The sequence below is a fragment of the Vipera ursinii genome (assembly GCF_947247035.1).
Source record: "Vipera ursinii genome assembly, chromosome: Z".
Taxonomy (NCBI): domain Eukaryota; kingdom Metazoa; phylum Chordata; class Lepidosauria; order Squamata; family Viperidae; genus Vipera; species Vipera ursinii.
Window position 1 is genome coordinate 22,211,974 of NC_139517.1, and position 9,953 is coordinate 22,221,926.

The following is a 9,953-nucleotide window of genomic DNA, read 5'->3' on the forward strand; positions in this document are numbered from 1 at the left end:
ACTCTCAGTAGTCTTTTAAACAAAAGGACTTTAGCAAACTAACACACTTTTCTCCTTTGAGTAAAAATACTGCTTTAAACACAAATTGGGTTTGCAACAGAGGGTGATATCTCTGATCTTCCCAATCAATTTGGGGGGAAAGCAGTTTCCTTTTGGAGAAGGCAGGCAGGGGAATTTGATCACACATGGAGGCTTTCTTCAGAGAGCAATTATTCCCTGCATTTGATTACACAAAGTCTTGGAGGTTGCAAACAAACAGTCTCTCTTTGCAGATTGCAAGCTGATATACAGATACACACACCTGTTCTTTGGAAACACTTGTAAACATTCAAAGCAGATCTCTCTGAGGAAGTAGAAAACTTATTTGCAGTTCAAATGTGTTGGTTTTTCTTGGCAGAGGAAAGAAAAGGGGGCAATTCTCCAAATCACTTTAAAATGCTGAGTGCTGGCTAGAAACTCAATGGCAAATGAGGCAGTAAGAATTAAACAGGCTTTTCAAGCTGGTCTCCATATGAAAGGAAAAAGAAAAGGAGGGGTGTGGCTTGGAACACAATCACAGGCTTCCTTAGCAGGCAAGTTAACTCTTTTAGCACATTTCCAAATGGGAAATGGAGCAGCTGAATATATTATTATTATTATTATTATTATTATTATTATTATTATTATTATTATTATTATTATTATTATTTATTGAATTTGTATACCGCCCTATTCCCGTAGGACTCAGGGCAGTTTACAGGGCAGTTAAAACCATGAAATACAAAAATTAAGATCAATTAAAACAATTAATTAAATTCAAGCCCCAAAAGTAAATCTAAAATCCAATTAAAATTAAAAACCCCTCAGTCTGGGCCAAACAGCTCAAAGAGCCAAGTTTTCAGGTCCCAGCGAAATAAGCGAAGGTCGGGGGCAGTCCTAAGTTCCATAGGTAGTTGGTTCCATAGGGCAGGCACACCCACAGAGAATGCCCTTCCCCTGGGAATAACCCACCAGCATTCATTAACCGGCGGTACCCTGAGAAGGCCCTCCCTGTGGGAGCACACAGGACAATGGGAAGATGATGCCGGCAGCAGGTGTTCCCTTAGATCAGGGGTCGGCAACCTAAAAAAGGAAAAGAGCCACTGGGAACCGGTTTCATCACAAATTAAAAAAAGTGGGAGCCGTGTGCGTGTGTCCATGCACGCGCATGCGCAAAAAGGTTTTTTGCACATGCGCGGACACACACGGCTGCCATTTTTTAAAAAATGAGATGGAACCGGTTCCCGGTTGCCCGACGGCGACGGCCCGTCTGCAAAGCTGCCACTTTCGGCAGCTTTGCAGACGGGCCGCGGCAGCCTCCTCAAAGAGCGGCACCGCTGCCCATTTGCGCGGAGGTACGCGCGCACCTCCCCAAAGGTTTGGGGAGGTGCGCGCGCAACTCCGGTCATTCGGAGAGGTGCGCGCGCACCTCTCGGAATGGGCAGGGGCGCCGCTCTTTGAGGAAGCTGCCACGGCCCATCTGCGAAGCTGCCGAAAGCAGCAGCTTCGCAGACGGGCCGCGGCAGCTTCCTCAAAGAGCGGCACCGCTGCCCATTCGCGCGGAGGTACGCACGCACCTCTCCAAAGGTTTGGGGAGGTGCGCGCGCACCTCCGCCCATTCGGGGAGGTGCGCGGGCACCTCTCCAAACGGGCGGTGCCACTCTCCATTTGGAGAGGTGCGCGCGCGCCACTGCCCGTTGGAAGAGGTGCGCGCACACCGGGCGGCTGGGAGCCGCAAGAGACGGCTCAAAGAGCCGCATGCGGCTCCGGAGCCGCGGGTTGCCGACCTGTGCCTTAGATAGTCTGGACCCAAGCCATATATACTGGTTCAGCACAGAGGCTATTTTTAATAAAAATCAGTGAATGTCCACCTCCATTATTCCTGGGAGTTGTTTTCTCTGCCAGCTGTTTCAAATTCTTATCTTTTTTAGATAATGCCAAGGACAGCTAGACTGTAGCCAGGTCTCACAATAGAAAATAAATTTCCTTGCTGTACCAGGCTCCGCCACAAGATGTCCTTAGTAGCATATAAAATCCTTTTTCCAAGCTCCAGTTAATCTTTTATCAGTTTAGATCAGGGGTGTCAAACGTCTGGCCCACAGGCTGGAGCGGCATGGAGAAGCCGCACCCATGCCATTGCCGGCAATGGGAAAAAGTTCCGATACGTCGCGCAACGTCACGTGACATCACGAGTTTGACATGTCTGGTTTAGAGTTTTCCTTTTTTTCCTTTTTTTCTTTTTTCAGCTTAACAAGTAGATAGGGTAGTAGGTCCCCATAGAAATAAGAACTTTTTGGGACCTCAAATGTCCAAAAAGAGGAAGTCCAATTTTTAGTTATTTAATTTTAGTTATATTTCTCTTCTCCTCTCCTCTCCTCTCCTCTCCTCTCCTCTCCTCTCCTCTCCTCTCCTCTCCTCTCCTCTCCTCTTCTCTTTAAATCCCCAAGTATGCAGACGCCGCTATTCCAAAAGGGGGGGGGGAGAAAGAGATTTTCAAAACGCTCCAACAGGAAAATAGTTGGGGAAAAAAGAAAGGTAGGGTCTCACCCAATTCCTCCGCATTGCTTTCATCGTGCTTGTTAGTGCTTTTGGCTTTTCAGCTTGATGGTCAGCCATGTTAATGGCTGATCTTTTCCTCATCAGTCCAAAGGAGCTGCTCCGGATCAAACAGAGAGGCTGCCGCCCCTCTTTGATCAGTCAGAGGGCCTCCTCACAGTTCACAGGGGCTAATTTCGACCGTTTTCAAAGTCTCCCAACAGAGGAAAACCAGATGGCGGGGAGAAGAGCTCTCTGCGCACATCCGCCAGCACCGTGAGCACAGACCAGAAGCCCTTATTTTTCTTTCTTAGGAGGAGCCTGGCTGCTTAGTGAAAGTTTTCATGTTAGAGTTTTACAAAGTAGGATTGCAGACACCATTTCACTGCCTCTTACCTTTTTCCTGTGATATCTTCTCTGTTGGGCACTGGATACAATCATAGCAACAAAATGGCTGTCCTTCTTTCTTTTTCCGGCTATATCCAGCGTGGCATTTACCATTGCAAACAGCAAGGGGCAAGACCTTAAAAATTAAGACACTTAAACAGTTTGCAAATACTTAGTACTGTATGCCTTGAATTAAGATCAGTGAAAGAAAGTGTGTGATGTATTTTCTTTCAGGTCAATCAATAATATTTCTTTTAAGAAGGTTTACAAACCAGAACATTTTAAAAATATTTTTGTTATTAATTTCAATTTCCTTATTATTGTTCCTTGCATATTTTACTTTAACGGGAGTGTTTCTCCAAATATAGGTTTTCCACTGATAACCAGTATTTATCTCTTCTACTATTTCATGGTGTTTTAGAAAAAAAGGAGAATAGAAGAAATTTAAAAATTCTAGAAATCAAAATATGGATAAAAATGTTTTAAGTATGGTATATGTGTGATTAGGTAAAAATATAGTCAGAAAGAGGTAGTAACAGTCAATATTGTATACTGGTGAATGGATCATCATATTTTGTCAAATGTTTGAAGCAATTTTATAAACGTTACTTTGTATTTGGAAGCATTCATTAAAAATGTTTGTTATTAAAACTAAAACGGAAAAGCTACAACTTTGCAATCATCACATGCTAGTCTAGCTTCCTAGAAAAACATCTTCCATTGGTTACTTGCTATGTAGCATCAATAAAAGCAGTAGATTCCAGATACATTGCTACTCCTTAAAAATATATCTCTTTAATCATGCCATTTATTGGTAACCTTGGTTCTGCCATTTATTCTCAGCTGAATCAACCTTAAATATCAGAGATCATTGGTACCAATATCATTGGTATATTCATCAATTCATACTTCAGATTCCAATTGACTGTGTGTTGTTTAAATACACAGTACAGGTTTTCTGGAATATTCATAGTAAAACTCCTTCCATTAATTGCATGAATAGTTGTAGGCATATTCAGACTATTTAGAAACACAAGTGTAGCACCACCCCCTTAGGGACCACTTAAGTCTGGGCCCTCCTGACCTCCCCTCCAAGTAGCCACCAGCCCAGAGGTCTCTCATGTTGGTGCCTCTGCCTAACAGGGCACATAACATGATGGTATTCAGTCACAATTGGCAGCCACGCACATGGGGTGGTGATGGTCGCTCTCTTTCGAAGGTGACTCATTTGGGATGATGGTGATTTATCTCAGACAATAAGAACTTACAGGGAAGATGATAGTCAATCTCTAATGACAACAACTTGCCCAGAACGATGTTGGTAAGTCTCTGGTGACAACAACTTGCCTAAAACAATGGCAGCCAGTCTCTAGTGGCAACAACTTGCCCAGGATGATGTTAATCAGTCTTTGATGACAACAACTTACCTAGAACGATGGCAACCAATCTCTGGCACTGGCAGAGGTCTCCCTTATCTGCTCTCCTCACCCTCTCTGACCTCACTCCATGTAATCCCTTTTTATCTCTCCCAGCTGATCTTATAAAGAAAAAAAACCCCTTAACTCCCACTAAAAGCCGTATGTCAAACTTTTCCCTAACTCTCCCTCTGCCTATCTTACTCCAACAAGGCAAAGGAATTAAAACTCTCCAAATTACCCTCTCTCCCTCTCTTTGTCTGCCCTGCCCACAACAAAAGAGAAAGAAACAATAAAATTTCACCTTTCCCCACCCCTCATTCTCTCTCTCTCTCTGCCTGGCCTGCTTCAAACAAACAGCTCCAACCAGCCACTCTCACCCTCCTGGCTGGTTTAGGTGCATCTCTCTCTCTCTCTCTCTCTCTCTCTCTCTCTCTCTCTCTCTCTCTCTCTCTTCTCTCTCTTTCTCTCTTTCTCTCTCTCTCTCTCTCTCTCTCTCTCTCTCTCTCTCTCTCTCTCTCTCTCTCTCTCTCTCTCTCTCTCTCTCTCTCTCTCCCTGGCCTGCTTCAGGCAAACAGCTCCAGCAAGCTACTACCACTCTCTCTCTCTGCCTTGCCTGCTTCAAGCAAACAGTTCCAGCAACTACTCTCACTCTCTATCCCTCCCCATTTCATCTGGCTTGCCTGTAACAAAGCAAAAAAAAAAAAGCAAATGTGAAAACCCCAGCTTCTTACTCTCTCTTCGATCAGCTGGCTCAGAATGGCAAACTCCACCAAGTCTTCTCTTTCCTTTCCTTATATCAGCTTCTTCCTCCTCCTTTTTCTTCCCTCCTCTGAGCCACGCCCTGCTGCCAGACCCCATGGCAACGGCCGGAGCTCCTCATCTTCCTTCCTAATTGGCAGGGCTCTTGCAAAGCCTCTCAGCTGGCCCCATTCTCACCCCAACTCCACTACACATGCAATCATCATAATGACAAACTCCAAAGTTAATCAGGGAGTAAGTCATTCAAGACATATTGTGAGATCAGTATATAAATCCTTACTCATCTATGAAAATTATTAGGAGACCCTGACCATTTTATACATCCTTACTTGTTAAACCACAGCATTTTGTAGTGGTAAAAAATAGTGATGTTTCTATAGACTAACATGACCTTCTTAAAAGAACTGTGAAATCAAAATGTAATTTAAAGAATCCCTAAGTTTTGAAAATACTTTTCTACTACCATATTTATTTTTTAATAATTCAAGCTTGTTGATCAGTTCTTTTTTGATTATCACTTCATTGTTGTAATCAAATTTCATTTGATAATATTTGACCTTTCAGTTGAATAAAACTGTATAATTGTTAAATGCCCAGGCGTGATCCAAACTTCTATATCAGGATCAATGCTTTCCTAAGTTGTTTGACCTATGATGAAGGCAAGATGAACATGGATAATTAGAGTCAAAACACAGGACACAAAGCAAACAAGGCTCACTGAAGTGATTTATTAGACAGAATGTACTGGAGAGAGTTTCCTCCAAAAGAATAGTGGGAGACATACCCCTGCAGACAATGAGATGCACTCAGGGCTTTTTTTCCTCATAGAATGCTCAGAACAGAGTTCCAGCACCTTTTTTGGATGGAACCTTGTAGGGTAGGCAAGGCCTGTTGTGTGACACGTGTGAGTTCCGGCACCTTTTTCTTTTACAAAAAAAAAAAAAAAAACCACTGGATGCACTCAAACTTTATTTTTTATTTGTATCCCACCTATATTCTTTTTATAAATAACCCAAGGTGGTAAACATATCCGATACACCTTTCTCCTCTATTTTCCCCACAACAAACCTGTGAAGTGGTTTGGACTGAGAGGGAAAGTGACTAGCCCAAATTCACCCATTTGGCTTTCATGGCTAAGGGGGTCTTGAACTCATAGTCTCCCCTTTCTAGCATTGTACCTTAACCACTAGAGTCGACCAAACTGGCTTTCAGAAAGAACAGGAAAATGATGCCCTTCTGTTATTTACAGAGAACAATGGTCTTAGTTAGAAGAAACATTTGAATCTTTAGATTCAGAAATCTCTGTGGGAATGTTCTGATAAAACTTACTATAGGCTGCTGGGAGCTATAAACTATGTCACAATTTTCAATTAAACAGTCAAACAAATAGTCTCACTTCTCTGAAAAATAATACTGGATTGAGTCTCACTTTGGTGTAGTCATTAAGGCATCAGGAAGACTATGTTCTAGCTCTGCCTTAGGCACAAAGCCATCTGGATGATCTTGGATAGTCACTGTTTCTCAGCCTTAGGAAGAAGATTATGGCACACCAGTTCTGAAAAACTGCAGGGATTGATGGGGGGGGGGAGGGAGACTTTTTCTCATTCAATTTATCCTCACCTGGTTAAATTGTCCTTGCCATACAATGATCTCCTTGGTAATATTGACCTCTTTGCCTGGTGAAGCTAGGGGATCCATTCTTCCAACTTTTATTCTAATGATGGATTGGTTTGGAAAAGCAAGCCAGTTAATTATGTCAAACCCAGTTGCCATTTCTCCATTGGTGTTAAAATATACTTCCTCTCCAGCACTGTTGTTAAATGAGATGCTCTTCATAAAAGAATGAAGCTGTAAGGAATTTTATAAAAAGGAAGTCTATCATACTGAAAGGGGATGAGTATTTGTTTCTGAAAATGCTACAACTGAATACGTATATTTATAGTTAGAGTTGGAATAAGCAAAGATTTCATATTACAAATTTGGTATATATGTGATTCTTTTCCAATATCACTTTCCCAGGTTTAGAAATTTTGCCTAATCTATATATAGGTTTGTACCTAATGAATTTTATGACTTGTTGTGATTTACTTCTGGGATATTTTGGGTATATTCTACGTTATCTTGGCAGATTACACAGAAACAAGCCAATAAGTACTGAATGCATTGACCCAGGAATTTTTGAAGAACTCAGACATGAAATTGATGAACTCCTAGCAAAAATGTAACTTGTCCTTAATTTGATTCTCAGTTCCAATTTAATGGTTTTTTTCACTTGTTCATAAATAAATTTGACTTTAGGGTAAGCACTGAGCTGGCTAAGTTTGAAGATGAAAAAAATAATTTTTTATTCAGGGTGATAAAAATCAAAAGTGTCTTTCTCTTAGCTTGCTAGATAAGAAGATCAAATAAGGTTACAACATTGAGCAGAACTATGATTTCAGAACTGTAGCTAAATAGGGAGGTGGAGAAAATGTGACAGATTAAGGCAGAGGCAAATCACTTCCATTCTGTTGCTAAGAAACTGCATGGATACATTTCTTCTTATTGCAAGTCAGGATGTTTGGGATGCAATGGAAAAAGATAAGTAAGGGAGATATTATCTCTCTCTCTTAATAAAAAGTTATAATTTGCCAGAGTGTATGGTGTATCTTGAATAGTATCATATTCAAGTAGTGGGCAGCCCCTCACCCAAAAATTTCACATCAGGACATAGAATTTGTATCATGTACTTTGATGTTGTTTATTTAACCCATTTAACCAGTTCAACTAATCTGACTTTTAAAATGTAAGTATTAAAGCAGAAAGATATTTGTGCGTGAAGAAATAGTTGTGCATGAAGGATGGAAAACAAATGCTATTTTCTATGAAGAGAGCAGGCATTAAGGAATCTGAATGCTCTATACAAATGATATTTTCACAGAGACTAGTTTTCTCATACCAGGAGAGCTGTTTTGATGTAAAACATCACCTGCCAATGTTGCAATTTGAGATTGTCACCTCCTCCTTTATTTTTGTTGGATTTACGTTTGGATCTTGATGAGTGCATGGCCTGCAAAGCATGTGCTATGGTGAGGACTGCATTGTAAATGTTATAGCTTTGGCCAGTCATGCTCATTTCAAAATATGGTCCAGGAATGTTCTTTAACTCTTCTTCTCCACTGCAGATTTTCTGTCTCTCTTCAACCAACTCAACGTCTGATAACAAACACTTAAACGCATTCTCCCAGAAGACTCTGATAAAGCCATCTCCTTTTGGATAAAGAGGATTTAAGCTCTGAAGGAAATATTGGAATTCTACCAGCTCACTGAAATGATGGATGAAAGATAAAGCACCATGGAAGACTTGGGTGTTCAGTCCTTGTTGAATTGTTTGTGATGCAAAAGACCATTCAGCAGTCATAATCCAAACCTTACTTAGAGTTGCTATTGTCATGTCCATCGCTATTGCCATATACATTAACCCACTCAAAGCAAACACAGTGTGAGTCTGTGCATGTATGACAACAACATTGGTCTTCTTGAAAGAAGACATCATTATCTCCATATGTTCCAGCAAGACTGTAAGGTCATACAGAGCAGAAAAGCTAGATGGGATCCTGTCAATAAAAGCAGTACAGATGCCACCATGAGAAAGCTTTGCAGTCAATGAATGAATGAACTCTATTCCTTGATCATCATCCCTTGCAATAATCCCAATCCATGTCCATTGAAAATACAGAAGTAGCTGGACAATCCCAGTATACTGAACTTCTTCATTGGGAACCATCTGGTAGATAGTAGGAAACATGGTTTTATAATCCTTTCCAGAGGCAAGGAAGGAATATGTGATCTATGAAAAAAATTTCTTTAAATTTAGGGAGTTTATATGCAAATCAACTATTTGAAAAATATTATTTGCTAAGGAAATTAATGACTTCATAAGATAAATAGTTACTAAATTAAGTGAGCCTATGCCTTCAGTCTCCTTGCATCTTGCTTTTCTTTCCATAACTAGAAAGAATAAGATACACATTCTTGAGTACAGGAATTACTTCTGACTAAATCTTCCCGTGTATTCTGTTGTCAACCAGAAAGTTGGTCTCCCATATGAGCAGAACGGATAATGGATTATGATTTATATTATTTGGGAACAAGATAGTAGGGCTGTGCAATAACCATAAAATTGGCTTAGAATTCAATAATTTGGAAATCATGCCAGTTCCTCTCTGACCAAGGAGGAGGCCACTTGGTATACTAAATATAGGCCAAATCTAGTCCTTTTTATTTAGAAAACCTGTGCTTTCCTTGCAGTGACACTGGGAACTTACAAAAAGGCTTTAAAAAAAGAATATACTAATTAGTGACTCTTGGAGGGATGAATGCTATCATATTTCAGACAGCAAGGATGTGCCAAATGCCTTTAAATTTTGAATCTTTATGAAAAAGATCTGCTAATAATGTTTTTATTTTATTTCTTGGTCAGAAAGATCAAAGAGAATTTGCAGCCTTATTTCTTCACTCTCCATTTTTTAAGGATTTTGTTTGCACAGTTTTAAGATTTTTATTTATTAACATAATAATTAATGATTGTATATAAACTGGCTATAATCCTGGGATAGGAATGTTATATAAATATAGGTAATCACACACACACACGTACATATATATGTACATACATACACATATGCACATAGATATGCACACACATACACATTCTCTAGTAATCAGGACACTTTAAGGTCAGTTTTTGATAATAGCATCTCTAGCATTTGGTTTGCAGATAACTGAGTTTAATTAGCTAATCTGATTGAAAACTGAAAACAAGTAAAGTATATACCATTAATAATGTGGCTGAGA